The sequence below is a fragment of the Pteronotus mesoamericanus genome, unplaced genomic scaffold (genome assembly GCF_021234165.1).
Source record: "Pteronotus mesoamericanus isolate MK-2021 breed Mesoamerican mustached bat unplaced genomic scaffold, CSHL_Meso_final contig_42, whole genome shotgun sequence".
In the NCBI taxonomy this organism is placed as follows: Eukaryota; Metazoa; Chordata; class Mammalia; order Chiroptera; family Mormoopidae; genus Pteronotus; species Pteronotus mesoamericanus.
In genome coordinates this window covers 13,776,369-13,797,048 of record NW_026555157.1, presented here as the reverse complement: position 1 = coordinate 13,797,048, position 20,680 = coordinate 13,776,369, and the positions used below count along the sequence as shown (strand labels likewise).

The 20,680-nt window shown below is 36.6% G+C and overlaps 2 protein-coding genes across 4 annotated transcripts in view; one reads left to right on the top strand and one right to left on the bottom strand.

The window, feature by feature from the left end:
* The window catches only part of CMSS1 (cms1 ribosomal small subunit homolog), a 370,489-nt gene that overhangs the window by 298,705 nt on the left and 51,104 nt on the right, over positions 1 to 20,680 (bottom strand). The window lies entirely within an intron of this gene.
* The window catches only part of FILIP1L (filamin A interacting protein 1 like), a 291,626-nt gene that overhangs the window by 225,242 nt on the left and 45,704 nt on the right, over positions 1 to 20,680 (top strand). Inside the window, exon 1 of one of the 2 annotated variants that reach the window (XM_054577355.1) lies at positions 15,671 to 15,905. The exons of the other annotated variant lie outside the window; for it this stretch is intronic. The gene's annotated coding sequence lies outside the window, so the exon portion shown is untranslated. Of the gene's footprint in view, positions 1 to 15,670; positions 15,906 to 20,680 lie in introns of those variants that run through there. 2 annotated transcript variants of the gene reach the window in all.

Sequence of the window (20,680 nt, the reverse complement as noted above, 5' to 3'; positions counted from 1 at the left end):
AAAGCCAAACTTTGAATAGCCCGCTCCCTACCCCACACTTTTTTTTTTGCTTTGTTTTGAACTATATTTTGTTGCTACAGTTACAGAACAGGGGTCAGCAAACTTTTTCTGTAAAGGACCAGGTGATAAGTATTTTACGCTTTGCAGGACAGGTGATCTTATTGCAACTACTCAATTCTGCTGTTGCAGCAGGAAAATAGCTACAGATAATATGTAAACAAATGGGTGTGGCTGTTACAACCACAAAAATAACTTTAGGGGTACTACAATTTGAATTTCATGTAATGTTAACATACTATGAAATGTTATTTTGATATTTTCCAACTATATTTAAAAAAAAATTCTTTTCCTTTATTGATTCTAGAGAGAGGGGAAGGGAGGGAGAAAAAGATGGAGAGAGACATCGATGTGAGAGACAAACATTGTTCGGTTGTCTCTTGCACATATGCCCTAACTGGGGACCGAACCCACAACACAGGCATGTGCCATGACTAGGAATCGAACCTATGACCTTTTGGTTTTCAGGACAATGCCTAGCTAACTGAGCCACACCGGCCAGGGTTCCAACTATTTTAAAATGTAAAAATCATTCTTAGCTTGTGGGTGGTACAAAAATTGGTAGTGGGCAGAATGTAAAACTTAATCATGTCTTCTCTCTACCATATTCTGCTATACATGTAAATACAGATAAAAATTTCTGACCACAAACAAAACATTTTATTTAGACTACCTTCTTAGGTACCTATTTTTAAAGCATAAGACCAGATATTTAAAAAATCATGCCAATCATAATAAAGCAGGATAGTGGGGAAAAAAGTTACAGAATATCTAGATTTTAGAGCACTGACAAGTATTTAAACCATATTTACAGATATATACATATTTAAAAGTCCTTTGTTCATGCTAATATTATTCATTATCAAGGTCCAAATCAAAAATTAACACCAACTGATTTTTCCCCCACAACCTGAACAACTAAAGTTTTATCAAGCAGTTAATTGAATATTAAAAATTTAAAGGCTGATACCATTCTATGTCATAATCATTTCTGCGTAAAAATAATTTGCTCTGAGAAAATAATTATGTTTCTCTCTAGTATTTTTCACTGATGTAACAATAGGCTGTCATTAAATTTTAGAGACTTGAAACATATTTCCTATTTATTAGCCATCCATGACATGCATGCAATTAAAAATGGGCTTCAGTTCTCTTAGTATACATTGATTTTTCTTTTTGGTTAAGAAAATTATTTTTTTCCAAAGTAAATCATGTGCTTTCAATTTGATAGAGGGTAAATATTGGCTAATGCATAGTTTGTGGAACAAAAATACATCAAACCCTGCCCCTTAAGGTAACTTGTGGAATCTTAAACTATTGAGCAAAGATTTAGTTGCTATGACAACAAATATATCATAAATATTGTTACTGTAGAATTATCATTTAAAATAAGAGCCTAAAGACAATAACTTGGGGCCCATTTCTCTGTTTTTCAGCCCTTCAAAGTGACTGTTCTTAAGTGCTTCCCCATTTTTTGTTTTTACTACTTTAAAAAAGAATTTAAAAAAAGAAAGAACCAAATTTCCCAACTAGGTTCTGTCTTTCTCCCTTTGAGAACTGTTCTGTCAAAAAAGAAAACAAAACAAAAACAAAAACCCTAGAAAGTATATACATTCCACACACAGAAATGCTCTACTAATGGGGCATGCAGACTTTTTAAGTCAAACAGCCCCTCTATGGAGGAGCATACCAATTATGTGGCTAACATGAGGGCAACAAATTTTCCCTTGCCTTCCTATTGCCATATGCCTGTCATTTTCTCCTTATAGTTTCCATTCACTGTTTCAAACATATGTTGCCACTTATTTGCCAGGAAAGGAATCTCTGAACTACCCTCTTTATGTATGATGAAATGGCAGACGGAACGGAGCCAGAGAGAGCCCCATTAGCAGTTATTCACACTCTGTTTTCTCTTAACTTCCTTTTCTCTAAAGTTTATTCCTCATATGCTTGGAGGGATATGTAATCATAAAGACATCCATGACTCATGCTTTAGAATATGGAACCACAGTAATTCCCTGTAGAGCAAATGGTTCTTTCTTCCACTGAGCTGCATGCCTCCTCTACAAAAAGCCTATCTTTACAGCTCAGCACTTGATCAAACATAGGTGAAGGGCTCCTTTGTCAAACCATCACCAAATATCAACATTCTTTTCTTTTCTAGCAATCTCTGCTAGAGTTTACCCAACATTTACCCACAGTCTTTTAATAAGGCACCTGCTCCATGGGTTTAGGTTGCTAGGGGATTGATTACCCTGAGTCAAGAGGAGAAAACACTATAGAGATTAGTAAAGAAGAATGGGTTTTCTGCCAAAGGTAAAGGGGATTTATGGAGACAAAAATGTGGAAGTCTGGTATAATATGTACAGTAACAAGAAATGAATATTTATTTTAGTCTTTATTGATTGTCCTATTTTGGTTTACTGAAACTAATCTATAGGTCAAAAGTATTGCCATGAATTAATAGTTAGGTTACTGTTGAACTAAGTTCCTTAAACTGTGTTTGGCTGTTACTACCAGGAATTTGGTCTTTTCTGGTAAAGGAGATAGGCCAAAAAAATAAGCTCTTGTTCATGAGTAGAAAGGAAATACAGTACCCTGAAAAATCCACCAATATTACCATTCATATATAATGGGTATGGTAACAAACAAAAAAAGTCCTGCTGAGTGACAGTCCACTAAATATATGAAGCCAACTGCAAAGCTAGTTGAACTATGTGTGATTCATCCTTTAAAGGGGCATGGTTTCAGCTTTTCCAGTCATGATCATGGATGACTGCAAGTTGCCTAAAAGAACATGCTGTCATGTTTGAACCTTGGAGAGCTAGGAATAAAATATATTAAGTTTAATGATTCTGGCTACATAAAAGACATACAGGCATTCTCTGGGCTATGAACACCTAACTATTGCATGTTCTCTCTATATAAAAAGCCAGCCTCATTCTACTTGAAAGGATGACACCTGGAAGGAGAAATGTATTTCCAGAGATACTTACTTTTCTTCAGGCTAGTTGGCCAGGGGCGTTCATGGCTATAGCAGAGAGGTAGTCAGGTGGAATACAAAGTGTGAACATGAAACACATTTGCTAATAAATATCATGTTTTATGTAAAACACAGGCTCCCATCTAGCCCCTCAAAAGCTAGCTGACCCCAAATATAGTTTAAATTTTATACATTTGCAAGAATAGTGTTCTCCAGTGTAATGTATATATTACATTATATACATAATGTAATAATCACATTATGTATAAATCTTGTGAGCTATGTTAGTGTGCTAGAATATTACCGTTCTATTGCAGCTACCTTATAGGTTTTCAGCCTTATTATGGGTTTAGTAAGCCTCTTTGTCATAGTATGAGAATCAACTGTTTATTTAGTGGGAAATATCTTACAAATAAACCTTTGAGAGTCTTTTTTGCAAGATGGGTAACTTCCTATGTTTTGAAGATTATTCACTTTCCTTCTTGCTGTGAGAATACAAATTGCTCTAAGATCTATGTAAATTAAGTATTAAACCATAAGCAAAAGAAACCATAAGCAGCACAGACTTTAAAAGCATAACCCACCCCCATCCCTACCCCCACCAACAAGAAATGTTTGTTCATGGAAAAAAGAGAACAGCACACCAGCAGACTAGCACACCGGAGTAACATGGTCAGTGAATCCCCACTGTCTAGCCAGATCTGTCACCAGACCAGCTCCTCCTTAGTGACTATTCATCTTCTGTACCCACAATAAAGAAGTAAATGGGTCAGAACTTTCTACCTGAACTAAGTGCCACTTTCTCTCATACCTCCCCACGTGCAGAACTTCTTCCTCTGCTTGGAAAGGGCACTTTATTTATGTACCTGTATAATTCACTTAGTTTTTAACTAGCCTATCTCCTCTTCCATATTCAAGACAGCCAATTCTGATACCTTACATTTAAAGAATGAGCTATCTGCTGCTTTCAAACAAACTACATAATTCTTAGATGTCCACAATGATAGAAAAAAATCCATAAACCTCATACCTTAAACAGCTGTTATTTAGTCTCAGATTGGAGAGAAGACTTTAAAGTCCACAAACTAGTCAACAATATTTTTGAGCTTACCATTCAAAAATACCTAGATTCTAAACATGCTGTTACTGGAAATGGAGATACCTGAATGCAGAAGGAAGTGTCCAAAGATTTCCCAGATTTCCTCATGGGAACACTTTAAAAGAACAGACACACAGAGCATCCTGCATTCATCTAAGCTAGGCATTGCCGCTCCTGGTCCGCACGCGTCACTGGCGCCCCACACCCCTTCTTTGGCAACAGCCATAGGCTTTGTTCTTTGAAGGCTGACCAGGGCCATCAAACGTGAAGATCTGACTTGAGGTGAGGACTGCAGACCTATTCACTTGATTGTTACAATATAATGGTAAGGACTTCAAGTCATTCCCTCCTGAAAATCACCTTCAGAATCTTATCCCCCCCAACTCCTAGCTGAGGATAAAGCGACTACAATACAGTGATAATGAAAACATACAAACACACACAAGCAGGTACTGTAACAAACACTTGCACAGATGTGCATGGACTCACATTCAGCTACTTAAGAAAGCTACTGAATGAATAAAAATATGCAAACAGATATAATGGTTTCTATGGTATTTAAAACAAATTTAGTCACCAAATCATACGAATAAAGCAATGATCTGGCAATAATATATAGCAACATCCCAATAAACAGCCTTAGCAGGTGACTTGTTTCTTCTAACCAGGAAGTTTAGGATTTAGCAAAATCAGAAAACATTGCCAGCAGAACCCTCAAATACACTTCCATCCACTGAACCTCTTTGATTTTGTTACTACTCTGCTTCTACTCCAAACTAGTGTCCATTTTTTTTAAGGGCAAAAGAATGACAGTGAATTAAGAGAAAGGGTACAATCTGGGGAGAAAGGAAGTAAATTTATTACCTGAGATTTTTCTATGTCAGAAGTACAGCACATAGAAACATGAGCCAGTATGTCAGCACAAGGATCAATTTCATTATTATTTACAGCTGATACTCTTTAAGCAGCACTAACACTATATTTCCACACAAACGTCGTAACACATTAGATTAACCCTAAAGTTAGAGATGGGATATTCTTCACAGGAGCTACATAATTTTCCACACATGGTGTTTATAGTGTCAGTAGAGGTAAAGAGGTCTAAATTCACTTTGTCAAGCATTTAATATTCTACGAGAATAAGCAGAATCTCATTTAGAAAAATGCTATATTGTCTAAAGAAAAAGGTCAACAAGTGACGCGATATTAACATTTCACTTTTCAAAGAAAAAACAAACTTCTGATTTTACCAATAAAGCATTACATCCGTTGCTTCTATTCCATAGCTACTAAAGGCTAAGGGCAAGAAAGAGTCTCCAAAACAATGACGGGAGTTAGGTATCAGTGGGGATTTTTCCTCCCCAAAATTGTAGTGATGTTTTTGTTTGAAGATGGACGGATTTAAATACCACAAAGCTTTACCCTGATCACATCTAATTTGGGGTGAGGAGAGGCAAAAAATGGAAATCATGCATTTGTGGGGACAAAACAGAATTTCAAATAAGACTACTTCCTAACTTCCTATTTTGGCCTTAAAATTTACTTCATAAAACAACAGGTCACTCACTCAGAACTATGTACAAGTCATCTGGTAATTTAAAGACATCAATATGAAGGTCCAGTCCAGCTGAATTAGCTTGTTTGTATAATTCAGTTCACTCAGTCTGTGAGCACTGCTACAGTGCGCTGAGCATAGCATCTCTACAGGTTTCTTTGTGGGGATCAGCATCGATGGGGGTCTCTAAACTCATTTTGGAGAAAATTACAGGCCAATATCATGCTCAGAATTTATAGAATTTATACAAAAGAGAAACAAGACTAAAAATCGACTGAGCCCATATGATTTACTTGAGTTTGAACCTATGTCCAGGTGAGGAATAAAATCTCATTGGTCTATAAACCTATCATGTCACTCTCATTCCCACCTACGGTTCCAGACAATAAGGCATATGGGCAAACACCTTTGAGGGGCAGGAGGCAGGGAGGCAGAGAATTATGGGAAAGATCTACTGTCTCTTTAGGAGACTCCAGAAGAGATGGTCCTTGTTTTTACCTCTGGGTCTGGATGTGATGCCTAGAACTGCTGAGGCCATACTGCTACCAAAGTAATAATAAAGCCATCCAGGCTAAGAGGCCAGAGCCATAACAAACCAGAGAAGCAGAAGCAACATGTTATGCCTGAAGCCCAGGTTTGGATTTTTTGTTGTGAGATGATATATTTCTCCACTGTTCAAGCCAAAGGGAGTCCAGCTTTTTTGTTGACTGCAGCTGGAAGCATCCTAGCTAATGTGTCATTTCCCTCTGGTTACTCACATTCTAGACTGCTTGGAGGACAGTTCTCAATGGAGACAAACAAGTTAGAGACACCATATGCTGAGAGCTCTTTCAAAATGTGGAGCCATCTTACATTACATAATATTCTATACAAAATTAGAGATGTGCATAAAGCTCTGTCAACAGCTCTTGGATTTAAGATGCGGCTGCCTAACTGAAAGTGGCATGCTTCCCATGAGAATAATTTCCCTCTGAAACACCTGGAATGAGATTCCAATGATATTTGGTTTCTCATAGTGGTTCATTAAAAGTATAGAGGAGGCTTTCTCTAACTCTTTTAGATCATCTCCCTTTTTTTGTGTTTGCCTAAACTAAGGAGTAACAACAGTGAAGAATCAGAAAAATAATTACATTTAATATAAATGTAACTACTAAGTGGAAGGAGATCACAGCAATTCTAGGTGGCAGACCTCTATATTTCTATTAACATGTGGACCTAGCAAAGACCAATTGGCTCTAACATATTAATTTGAAATATTTTCTTTTAGATATTTCCTACATTTTTCAGATTGATTTTTAGTATTAGATTATATTGTGCTAATGTCCATTTCTGATGGTTAAATTGATTAGCTACTCTAAGCTATTGTCTTAAAAACAAATTGAACAAAAACCCCAATTAAGAGCTAAATAAAATACCTAAAATATTATAAAATATACATCTCTCAGATGGCAAGTTATTAAGAAATATTCAAAGGTCAAAGAATGAATAAAAGTGAAAACCCAGTGAGGTAAGTAAAGCACCAAACCTGGCTTTTGCTTTGAGAACACGTTTTAAACTGAGAACTTAAACTTTTGTTTTTATGGCATAATAGGGCACGGAGGACAGAGGACAAAGCCTACTGTCCTCCGAGTCCCACATAAAGCTGGGATTGCAAAGAGCTAAACCCTCAGTGTAAATTAAAGGTAGGTGACTTAGCAACAAAACAGAGCTCTATGAACTGTTAAGGAAAACTGCTTTCCTTGAACTATGTATGGCATTGAGAATAAGGGGAGAAATAAACTCCACTGAGAATTTATAATAACAAGATAGGCCACATGAGAATTTGCAGCACAAATTCATACAAACTAGGTGGTCCAAAAACAAATGAAACAAAACAAAATAAAAATCCTAGGCCTAGAGATTCTGGCATCTGGCAAAAAACAAATGTGAATCTTCTCTAGAGAAAGATACTGTCAACCCAGGGTTCAAAGTATCCCCACATATAAAGTTCTAAGATGTATGACTTCACATTAAAAATTTCAAAAACACAGTAGGAAATAATGCACAATGATTGAAAGTCAGAGAAATGGCAATAGAATCAGGGCTGCTGATATTTAAAGACCTCAGACACTTAAATGATCAGACAGGATGCAAAACATACTTAATATATTAAAAATAAAAAGGGGGTCAAGATTTCTTGTTAAAAGAGTAATAGACTATTAAAGACCAAACAAATTAGGGGGAAAAAGGAACTTTTGAAAATGAAAAATATAATTGCAGATCAGCAATGAGAATTAGCGAATTGGAAGAAAAGGCTGAAGAAATAAATGATAAAATACAGTGTGAAGAGCTGATGAGATGGAACAATTAGAACAGTAGTTAAGGGATATGAAGAACAGAGTAAGAAGTTCTAACATGTGTCTGTTTTAAAAAGTAAGGAGAGGAAAAATTTTGGAGAAGTCATAGTTGATGAGTCAGTACTGGCTGAGAATTTTCTAGAACTGAAAAAAAGACACTGATCCGCATATTCAATGAAACCCAGAAAGGATAAAATAAATCTATACTTAAGTGGCTAATAATGAAGCTTCAGAATATCAAAGACAAAGGGAAAATTATAAAAGCAGCCAGAGAGAAAAGGAATGACTATTGGGAAGCCAGAAGTCAGCTGAATAATATCTTCAATGGGCTGATAGAAAACAAGTGTCAACCTAGAAGCCTACACTCAAAATTAAAATCTTCCCAAGAACAATGGTATAAAATAAAAGCATGATCAAATAAATAAAAAGAGAGCATCTGCAAAGAGCCGACTTCCAGTAAAGGAACTTCAAAGGATGCATTTAGATTGAAGGAAAGTGATCCCAGATGGAAGTCTGTAACAAAAGAAGGAATGGTGAGCAAAGAAAGTGGTAAACATATTGGTATATCTAAAGCAACATTGACTAAAAGAATAATAATAGATGATGATAGCATCCATGGAGTTAAAAAAAGAACTAGAATATGTAACAATATATAAATTGGGAGGGTATGCTCAGAGTTAAAGTATTCTAAAGTCCTTACATTTTTTAGAGGAGGATTAAAATTCTGAAAAGTTTTAAACTTTGACAATTTACTTTATGAAATAGCCAGTTTTATGTTTGGAATAAAATGGACTTGTTGTGGAAGTAACAAATTCCCTGATGTTGTTCAGCACTAACTAATGAAACTAATGACAATTAATGTGTATGTACCAACTCCTGGAAAGAAAGTTGAAGTTCCCACTTGAGAAAATCCAGTATCATAAGGGTGGATACATGACTTTCGAAAATCCTTCCAATTCTGTATTTTATGATGTAGACAGCATGCATAATGACATAAATTGTAATAGGATTTCTCACATAGAGAATGAACAATTTTCAAGCATGCAAGACAATGGTGTTAAATAATAAAACAGAATTAATATTAAAAGTTTAGACCTCTTCATTAAATTTTTGGCAAGAGTTTTCAACAAATGTCCAATCTTAATAGCCTGAGTTGATTACAGCAATATATAAATTTCCAATATAAAAGAAATGCAATAAACGACTGCAGTGTTAATCAATAAAGTGAAAAACTAGTTCATTAATGCTCCAAATTAGTTCTGTAGTTAGTATAAACCTAGGTAAATTACTCTAATATTAATTAGGATTTCAGACATACTCTTTTTGACAGTCTAATCCCATTGTTTAATTAAGCCATTTTTTTATTTTTCACATTTCCCAACAGAGACATGCAAACCCAGAACACATAGTGGCTGAGTCACCAATTTACTGTTGACCTTGGGGCTAGTCCTTTAGCCTCTTTGAGCTCCAATGATTTCATCTATTTAAAAAGGGGAACAACAGGAGGCAATAAATAGAGTAGATGTTTTCTAAGGACTTTTTGATTCCAGAATGTTACTTTATGAAACAGTCATTCTACATAATAAAACTTAAAGCAAATTTCTTAGTTTTAGTTTGTTTATTATTTTTTCTAGTGGACACATCTTTAGCCATCGTACAGGGAATTGAAGCGCTCAGTCTGTAACACCACTACTGACTGCTCTACAAGACAATTTAATTCTATCCTTGTGGGGGTTTGGAAGAAGTTGCCTAACTGAAAGAAAGGATCTTACAGTTAAAAGCCACCTTCATATCAAGCAATAATTATTATAAAATAATGGACAAAACATTTTGGGGACAGGAAAAGAGATTTTAAAATGTCTCTTTCATAAACCTAATGTTAGAATGAACCATTTTACTCCTACTTTTCTTTACTTCTTAGGTGCTTTATTTCCTCAGGCCTCCTAGACCCATTTTAATTAGTTTATATGATTAAGAGTTAATTCTCATGCTTTCCTATATTTGAGTTTCCAATGACAAAAGAAAACATATACTAAATGTAACTTACCCATTTATTAAACCCTTAGTTGGCAGACCATTCCAATGATATCCTTAACAGTTCCAATGACTTCCAACTAATAAAACCTATTAAATTGTACTTTAAACCCAAAGGTATTTTTTCACAAATACCCTGAAATCAAGCTCCACAACTACACAGAAAATTTGTCAGAGTGGTTTCTTTAAAAATACATTACTTAAGACAGATAAGGTGTACAAACTATTTGACAAGGTCTCTTTAAAAAATGGACTGGACAAAGCACTGAGAACAATCTGTACTGGCAAGGGACAAAGATGATCTAATAGGTCTTTTCCGTCTCTAATTTCTGTGATTTGAGGATTTTTTTTTTTTTTTTTTTACTTCTGCAGTAATACTTGTGAGTTCAACAATTTCTCAAAACTATTATTAGTTACCAAGGAAACCCAAAATGTTTGCAGGGATAAATAAGCAAATGGACTGGACCTAAATAGCAGGCTTTTCCTGCTTCCCATTTAATAATCTATGGTGGCATCATATTATCAATTCTTCATTCTCTCCAAGCCATTTTTGCTCACCTACTTGCAGCTCACTAGAGGTCCCATAGCCAACTCATAGCATCCTGTGTAAAACCAAGACCAGAAAATCTATGATCAACAGAGGATTCTCTATTAAACACAGACTTCCCTGCTTTACTTGGTGAAAAAAAAAAACCCAGCAATACCAGGGGGATAGGAGGCAGTGAATGGCTTTGTGACTACCATTTCTAGGGAAAATATACAAATATGTGCTTTTAAATAATCCAATGTCTACAGAAAAAGCCATAAACATGATTAAAATATATTTAATAAAGGTAAAAGGTAAGACACAAAACACACATGTACCCAGAGTTTATGGGTACATGTGTACCCATTACTAAAAACAATTATGTTTTACAAATGTTTAGAGAAAGACTAAAAAGAAATACAGTAAAACAAACTGTTACTGGTTGGTAGTACTCATAAGTAGGACTAAGTGTGAAATGTCTTCTAGTGTTTTACATTTTGCAAATTATCATGGATATTGAGCTAGTCTGAAATTACTTTTAGTCTGGCCTGGAAGCTCAGTTAGTGAGAGCGTTGTCCTGATAAGCCAAGGTTGCGGTTTCAATCCTGGCCAGGGCAGTTACAAGAATCAACCAATGAATGCATAAATAAATAGAGCAACAAATCAATGTTTTTCTCTCTCTACCCCCTTCCTCTCTCTCTCTAAACTCAATCAATAAATTAAAAAATTAATTTTTAAAGCCACAAAATAGCATTCATTTTAATGTTAATAAAGGGTTTTCCATTCTCTATTATCACCACTGACATTGTTGCTATAATCAGCCCAAGTTAGCTCTCAAGGGTATTAGTCCCTGTTCTGAAATCAAAGTTAGATGGAGTATGAATAGGAAGAGCTGAAGAGCTCTAGAAACTTCAAGAACTATGCAGCTCTTGGACAGGAGACTTGGGCTGTAGATAAGTGAGAGGGTCTATAGGTAAATCCAAGTTCTCTGCAGGCCATTAACTGCTGATGAAAGGCTCTCAGCGCTCAGTGTAAGTGCTGTGCTGCCTAAGGATATATTTTGCGTGGGCATTTATGTGTACAGAGCTAAGCAGATTACACCTGGAGAATAGAGGAATCGTGAAAGGAAGAGGTTAGTTAGAAAACTGCACCTGGCACTGAAAGAACATGCTTTTTACCTCTCAGTCTTCCCTTTTGGCTCCCTGTTCTAAAATTGCCCACCTGTGCGCTCAGTCCCTTCAGGCTTCCTCCTAAATTGTGGGGCAGTGGAGGAGAAACCAGCACTGGATCCATGGCAGGTTTGCCCAATGCGCAGAGGCAAAGCTGCTTTGCAAGAAGATGCAAGTGAGGTGTCCGAATCTTCCCAGTGATGGGGTACCTTAGTACTAAGAGTGTACACTCTGGCCAATCAACTGCTGCCTAAGGCAATGAAGGATCACATAATTCTGCTTCTTCCCACGCTGTCCTGATCTGTCCGCACTCTGTTCCGTTTCTCACACAGGACTGTGCCCATACTAAGAACTGTCGTTTTTCTTTGCATGTTGTAGTGTTTCCACATAAACTATTTTACAGAGGTAAAAGAGCAAATGTGTCACATTTGAAGTTAGCATTATCATCCCATATCCTGAAGCACAGCTTTCAGGGAGCAGCACATATCACCCCTTAAGTGATGACAGAACCAGTAATAAAAATTGTGGGCAACTGCAAGAATGGTTCAGTTGCTTATGAATACTACCTCTCTGGCATTTACTTGGAATGACTAGAAGACTTTACCAGTCCAAAGAAGAAAGAAAAGCTGGGAGACAGGGCATGAGAAAATAAGAACAGTTACTTCACAAAGAGGAACTGACTTTGACATGCTTAGTAACATGTTAATGGTATTTTAAAACAATTAAATAACATGAATATCATGGATGTTACTAATACTAGTTGCTGTGGTCATTGTAGTAAGTTGGTGTTAGTTTGAACCATGGGAAATTGCTGATGTTCCAATGTTTTTGACTATCTAACAAAAGTGACTTTATACAGTTCAATTGAATCAATGCATCTGAGTTTCCAGCTTGGTGGCCTACAAACCCTTCTTCCACATTAGAAGGCAATTAGCTAGGTAGGAAAATTCCTTTGTACTATTTCCAAATGACAACTTAAACCTATTGCTGGTTCAGATCATAAATCCAGATTGTTAATTGAAGAAATGACTTTGACTTGTACATATGCTTAATTGTAAGAAATTCCTGATTATAAAATAATAAGAGTTATATAACAATTGTTGAGGAAATTTTTCAGTAAAAGGAAGTAAAATTTTCTTAGCCACAGCTGAGGCACAGTGGTCATAACTCTATTTATTCTTTTCATAATAAACATATGTCAGAAGCCAAGAGAATAAAAATTATATCTCAAAGAGAGTGGTGGTAGAAAGTGAAAACAAAATAAAAGTCTACTCATCAATTCATATGGCCAATGGAGCACAATACCAATGGCTGGCCAGAGTTTGTGATCCAAGGCCCCGGGTGTTTTTGTGTCAAAGAGTCCCCTTCCCTAAGATCCTTGACTTTCATCAGTTGGGAAATTGTCTTAACATTCCATCAGAACAAGACATGTTGCTAATGTCCTCAAGAAGACTGTCTTAGTAAATGTACAAATACAACGTGAACAACTCACTCCCTAGAGTTATTCAGCGCACAATCGGGGAAGCTCTGGTGTAAGGCCTGGGAAGAGAGTGAGTCTTGGTTTTCCTAGATCAACATTCAGTCTGTAAAATAGAGATGCAAACTTCTCCTTTAAATCAGAACAATTCTTTACCAACAATACCTTTGAGGAGTCTTAACAAACCATTAAAAGAAGACAAGACTAAGTCTGTTTCGAATCCCTATGTTCGTTACTTTAGTAGCGGCGTGACTTTGGTCAAATCATTTTACCTTTCCAAATATGTTTCTTCATCTGAACAGTATAATTAATACCACCTTAAAATGTGTTGTGCAGATTAAATGACAGAGTACATGTAGATCACTAAGTACAGTGATTGGCATGAATCTGAATTAAAAGCTCAACAAATGAGAGTTAATATTGGCTCCTGAAGAGAATGTTCACACATGGCAACCTCAGATGGAATACTGAGTCATAATTGGGTCAGAGACCAGTACTACAGGGCACCAAGCAAGGCACACAAGGAGTAGGAGTCCTGATCCATTTTTCTCTTGCTACAAAAGCCATAGAAAACTCTTGTTTTCACTTACCTTCTCCATTTTTCAGTTACCCTGGCTGAAAAAAGGAGGAAATGATACTGACAAATTTTACAGGAGAACTGGGAAGTTAAAAGAATGAACATAAATGCAAAGCATGAGTGCAAAAATGTGAGAAAGAAAGACAGTGTCAAATGTTAAACTTCTGTACCCATCAATGGGGAAAATGAGGCAAAACAAGTTACAAATACTAGCTTGAAGTAAAGGTACTTTATGTTACCAGTTTGGAGCTGAGATTCAGGTGCTTATGCTTCATACAACTTTCATGACGGTATTTGTAATAAAACAAATCTAGCATAAAAGTCTCAAAAAGGATGTTTAGTAAGCACAAGGCAAGCACAGGAAACTAAAAATGGTTCAAAAGCACTTTACAAGTATAGGTAGAATAGTAAGACTAACAAACCAACATCTAAAAGGTTAATACAAAACTGCAAATTAAATATTAAATTCAGTTGAAGGGTATGGTAATTCACCTCTCTTAAAATAGTATACATGAAAAGCAAAGGTTAGTTTAATTTAGGCTCTTCAGTAGACAGGTAGAGTGATCTAGAATTGTCTATGTGAGCCCACAGTTTAGCAATGACGACGCACATTTACTTTTATGCCCTGCATCTTTTCCCACACCATTTTCACTAACTTTACATTCTCTGCAACCAATCTTTCCCCACTGCATACTAAGAAACAAATGCATTATTTTTATTATTCTTGTATGACAAAACATAGGGAAACACTAGTATTATAAACATATGCATATCCTAATAGGAAGCAATCCTATCTTAATGTAATTTAAAAAGAGGTAAGTAGACTCAAGTAATAAAAACTACTCAATTCATTTGAAACTTTCACACAGGGAAGCCACATATCTAATTTATTTAGCAGATTCATATATTTGGCTAAGACTTCAGAGATCACTTCTCTTATTAATGTACAAAGTAATTAGGAGGCTAAATTTCATTTATCAGAAAAAGGATTTATATAAATAAATCTGCCCATACTAGAGGGTAACAGGCTTAATTCAGTAATATTTGGTCAGTTTCCTTTTTCGGCTTGTCTTTATTTTATTATTATTTTTTTGTTGTTGCTGGTGGAAAAGAATAACTGGATTAAAACTGGTTCTAAAGTTATTTTTATACTTTGTCTTAGAAACAATTTCTTTAATAAATATTTTCCCTCCCAAACAGATTAGTTCTAACTACTTTCATTAAAACACAGGCAAGCATAAATGAGGAACGAAGAGGTTCTTTCAGGAAAAACACTGAAAAAATAAGATCTCATCTGGCCTTCCCATCATCACTTGAAGAATTGTTTGGTAGTTACATCATCAGGAAATAAAATACTATCCTCTGAGGACCCCTACTCTTTACAAAGAGGAAAGAGAGGGTTTGAAGTCTAAATCACCCCTAGAGACGTCTCAAAAAAAAAAAAAAAAAAAAAGCTTCTGGCTTTCCTTTCTTGCTTCCCCCCAGCAACCAAAAAACAAATGTAAAAAAATGCATTTACAAAAGTTTAAATAGAATAACAGGACGTGTGTGTGAAGTATTTGATTGTGTAACCACTATGCTGTACACCTGAAGCTAATTCAAAATAATACTGAATATAAACTGTAATTGAAAAATAAAATTAAAAAAATAATAATAATAACAGGACGTGTACTTAAGAATCCGAAGCAGTAACAGAAGCTTTAGAGCCCTAGAGCAGAGGGAGAAAAGTTACAAGCGGATCGACCAAGACTCCCAAACACTTCGTTTGTCCTGCAGGAGGGATCCGGCGTCCCCGGCCCGCCGCCCATTCTCTGCGGGGAGCCTTGGACCTACGGTCCTTTCACACGGTCTGAGCGTGGCCCCAGGCGCTAGCTGTGCCGCCGCCGCCGCGGGGCTGGCTGTCACCGGCGCCCCTGCCGTCCGCGCCGCACACGCGGAGCGCCTTATAAGGCAGCACAGTGACGTAACGCCCAAAGGCCGGGCGCGCTCGGCGCCCAGCTCGCATTGTTCGGGCGACTCCCGGAGCGCGCACAGCCCGCTTGCAGCGCGGCGCGACTGCGGCCCCAGCCCGGCCCCGGCGCAGGGAGCTCAGGTAAGCCCGGGAGAGCCGCTCCGCTCCAGCAAGGGGCACAACTATCAGAGAGCCAGGTAGTCAGTAGGTGGATTTTAAAGGTATCACCATCATGAACTGCAGACAGGTTTCGAAAAGCGCGTCCCATGAACTCTAGGTTCAAAACCTTTTCCAACTACCACAAAATTTGAAAGTAGAAGTTTTCTTCCATGGAGAAAACGGATTGGGATTTAACTTTAAATGTTGAGAGGTGGGGGATAATTATGTATTACACAGGCTTTCCAAGTGAGCTACACAATGAATCCTACCTGTATTAAGAAATCTTTGGGGAAAGGGCGGAGGGGAGTATATTGTAATACAACTCTATCTCCTGATCTCTCCCCTCAGACTAAAACTCCCTTAAGCTTTACGAGAGCAGAGTGCGAAACACTGCCACATGGTAGTGGATTTGTTAGTGAAACACCCCCCACCCACCTTCACGCCTTTTGTAGATCTTTATATAAAAGACTCAAAAACTCCTGTTGGGAATACATCTTGTAATTATGAGAAATGTAAGTCTTTAAGTTACAAAAAAAAAAAAATCTTACAAACGCTATTCTGTCTTAAAAGCATAATGTCAATTTGCACAAGGAAGTAACAACTATCAGTTTTGAGTTATAACTTTTTACTTCCACTCCAGTCAGTGGATAAATGACGTACTGCACTGAAAATTAAAGATAAACTAGTTTCTCTAGCATATATTTTGGGCAGTAGTTTGTTATGTACAAAACTAATTTAAAAGACAAAGCTTATAGGAGAATTTTGCTAATCAGTGGCATTTCAAACCATAATTAGTTACATTTAAACCCTGAACACGTTATTCTAAAAATGAACCCTTGCAGTCTGATAACTGAACACTTGGTATATGCTGAAAATCTACATATTTTACTTTACTTTTCAGAATAAAAATCAACAGAGAAATTAATATAAAATATGCTATGTCAAGTTAAAACCACTGGAATAGGAGGTGGAAATTGATTTATCACTCAAACTTTATTTGGTTTGAACATATATTGTAAAAGAAAACTTTTAAGAAATTGTGAAAGAATTATTTCCCTTTTTAAATAGCCTGTTTATCATTTGAAACATCGCATTTTTATATTCTTAAAATTTGGGATGTATCTGTGTTTCTAGTAATTCCTGTGTGAGTTTTTAAAGTATAGGACATTGGTGCCTACCATTTTTACTTCATAGGATTTTGTTTTTGTTGCTAATTTTGTTTAGAGCAATACAAGACTTTGGTTTTAGTATTCTAAAAGAAAAATTATATGTTATTGTCCTGAAGACAGGCTGTATAAACTGTAGGTTAGTACCAAGAAGTAGGATTTCCCTAAAACTATTTTTTCAAATCTAGGGAAGGCTACCATAATGAGAAGAGAGAGGGACCAACGCCCAGGTCACTGTGAAGTATGGAATATGCAATAGAAAAGTTGTTTATTTGATATAGGCTGTAATTGGAAACTGAAAAATTTCTGCCTTGGGAAAAAGGTATTCCACTCTTTTGAATCTAACAGAGGAGCAGGGAAACAGAAACCATCAATTATTGTTTCAGCTATACCCAAAGTACCATCTGTACCATAAACTATAGCTCAACTGTTGAAAATCATAACCTCTATCAAAGCTCTAACAGCTGTGTTTCCCAGAGCCTGCATTTTTATTTTTTTAAAACAGGCAAGCATCAATTTTGAAAAAAAAAAACCTTTAAATGACACACTTCAATATTCCATACTTGTTTCCCTTTTATTAACTTAAAAGCATGTTCAAGGAAAATCACCCGTTAAGACTCCTTTTGAAACTCAAAGTTAAACAAGATTTATCATGGATACATAATGCCACAATAGCTCTCTAAGTGAGCATTTCTTAGTCCTTGGGACAATCTACATGATGGAAAAATGTGACAGAATGAATGTGAATTTTTACAGTTTCAAATAAAGCATATATTAATTTTATGCTTAATTAAATTCATTTGCTCTTTTATGGTGATTATGAGTAACTGTTAAGCCACTGGTATTTTTGTGATATTTTCCTAATGCTGTGATGGAGTCTTTAGTAACAGCCAATATAAAAACACAAATTAAGCTTTGAGCTTCCTAATTCTCAAGTCCACTTGCAATTACCGTTAACTTATTTTCTCAAAAGGCTGTAAATTTTGCTTTAGGGCTCTCTGCTACTCTTTCCCCCCCACTCCTACAAAGTGCCTTTGGTAGTAAGTGTATTTTGAGGTAAAATAAAATGTGGAAGAATAAAATTCCATTAATTCTTCTTAGGTCATGTTCTGTCTATATCTAATGCTTCAGGGCAAAGTGAATGCTTTTATAAGGTAAAGAGAGGGGGAAAAAACATAGCCTCCTATTTAAGGGAAAAAGGGAAGGGGAGCAGGAAGAGAACTGTTTTACAAAAGACTGGATATTGTGGAATAATAATCAGAGGATTTAAAGAAATACTGGCTTCAACCTATTTTAGAAACTGAAATCTGCTATTCACAAAGCAAGTCATTATCTTAAAAAAACCTAAAACATCTTACCTATCCTCTCGAGCCTATCATTTATTTTAAATGTCTTTAGAGTTTAATTTGTATTTGACTATGAACTGAACTTTAATTTAAACTATTTAGTTTTTGTAAATTATGTTTAAATAAAGATTTAGAGATGAAGAGACACTGCATATACAGCCAGCATCACAAACTTTCAAAGAAATATTTCTATGACTGCTTCTGCCATCATTACAGCATTTCTGGGCCACCAACCCAATCCTTAAGTATGATGTGTGCTTCAAAGACTTTTCGAACCTCCTTTGGCTGGTCAGTTTCTACTTCGAATGTTAGATTCTTAGCGATGGTCACCAACACTGTTGTAAGCACTCGTACATCCCTCTTTTTCTTAAAAAACAGTTGGTATTATCTCTCCCTGGACTTCTGCACTCACATTATCTCTGACTGGGAAAGAAAGCTGGGCAAACAAAAGTGGGAAGGCTCGCCAAGGAAAGTCCCTTGGTTCTTTTTCAGAAATGGGGGAAGCACTCCTCTTTCACGGCTGTTCTCTCAAATGATTTGGCAGATTAAGACAGGACAGCAGCACTTTTAATTGAGTCCAAGAACAGAGAATAACACATTGGTAGTCTTTCTCCAATCTGACCATCCCTCACATTCCTATGCCCCACTGGTTTCAAAATAAGATTAAATCTTAAAGATATCTTTTTTTTTTTTTTTTTAACAAGCTTGGGGAATGGTATTTTTGTGTTGGCAGGGACTAGTAAGGTGTGTAGAGGAATAAGTGGTAAGTGTATTATTGGGGCAGGGAAGAGTACAGAGAAATGTACACCCAACTCCTTGTTTCTGTTTATGATAATACTGATTCTAGCCTAAAGGACAGTTGCTATCAGTAAAAGAGAGCATATATTACATCAGGATACCAAACACTCAACTCCACATATGTATACTCGCACTCACACCTGGCAGGAAAATTGTATAGTTCTAAGAGGACTCGGAGGCCATCTGATTCAAGTGCTTCACCTTACAGAAGCAGCTGATACCCACAGTGTGACTTAGTTCAAACACAGAGCTACTTAGAGGCAGAGCCAGGGCTCCTTGAATTTTGGGGTTACAGCCTTTGGTTTCTCCATAAATTAGTTGTAGGAAGAGAAGATTACAGAAGCCCCAGAAAGCTTGACATTGTAAGTGTTAATTTGGATATTAAAAAAAACATTTAAAAAAGAAAATAAAAGGATCAAAGTTCTTGTTAATAAGTATAGGCAGCAAGAAGACAGAGGGAAAGGAGGGAGCTGAAGTCCATGCAGTTCAACCAGGCTGCAGCAATGGAAGGGGGATGATAAAGAGAGGACAGGGAAAACAAATGATGAATGTACACAGAGGTTCTCTGGGTGGCAAAGCTCACTCTCTGCTTTGAACCTGAGAGGTGCCCTGGAAAGAGTCTATGCTCTATATAGTCAAAGGCATTTATGTCTGAACCACTGATTTGAAAAATGACTTTTTTGTATCTTCCAATTAAGCATTTTGCTTTCCCAAGACCTCCCCAACTAGCAGGTTCCCTTTCAAACTTAAAAGTGACTTAATACCTTAAAAACAATCCTCTCAAAACAGCAGAGGAAGCTTACCCTGCTTGCACACCATGCACTGCTAGATGACATCAAATTACACATTAATTGCTTATCCGATTATTGTCTATCTCCTGGATTATAAATTCCTTGAGGGTCAATTTTGTAACCAGTTTATCCCTAGCACATAGAAAGGTATAGACAAATAAATTACAACCAGAAGCTTCTTATTTGGTAAGAAAAGAGTATTTCTGGAAACATTGGGCTAAGAAGGGCCCCATCTTCTAGATTTTGTTCAGAAGCCCAAAACAAATCTCTGCCACTATTTGAAATAACCACATAGAGTTGACTTATAAACACAAAAACATATTAGGCTTATATAAAGTCAAGAAAGGGAAATCTGTACAGTGCCTGTTGTGTAGGCAGACTAAGTCAGATGCTTCTCTGCTGCTGCCCACCTCCACCTACCTTACTCTAACTTCCTCTCAAAATAATGAGAATAAAGGTGGTCAAAAAGTTCCAGGTGAATCACCCTGGGGCATGGAATGGACTCTTAACGCAACATATGAAGGAGCAGATTATAGTGGTTTGGTCTTTAATGAAGGGTAGAGTCCTCTGTTTTTCCCTATTGTCTCTGCCTCAGCTGAAGGCCTGGAAGGTGCAGTCCCTGCGTCCGAACAGTTTGTCCTTACAAGAACTAGAAA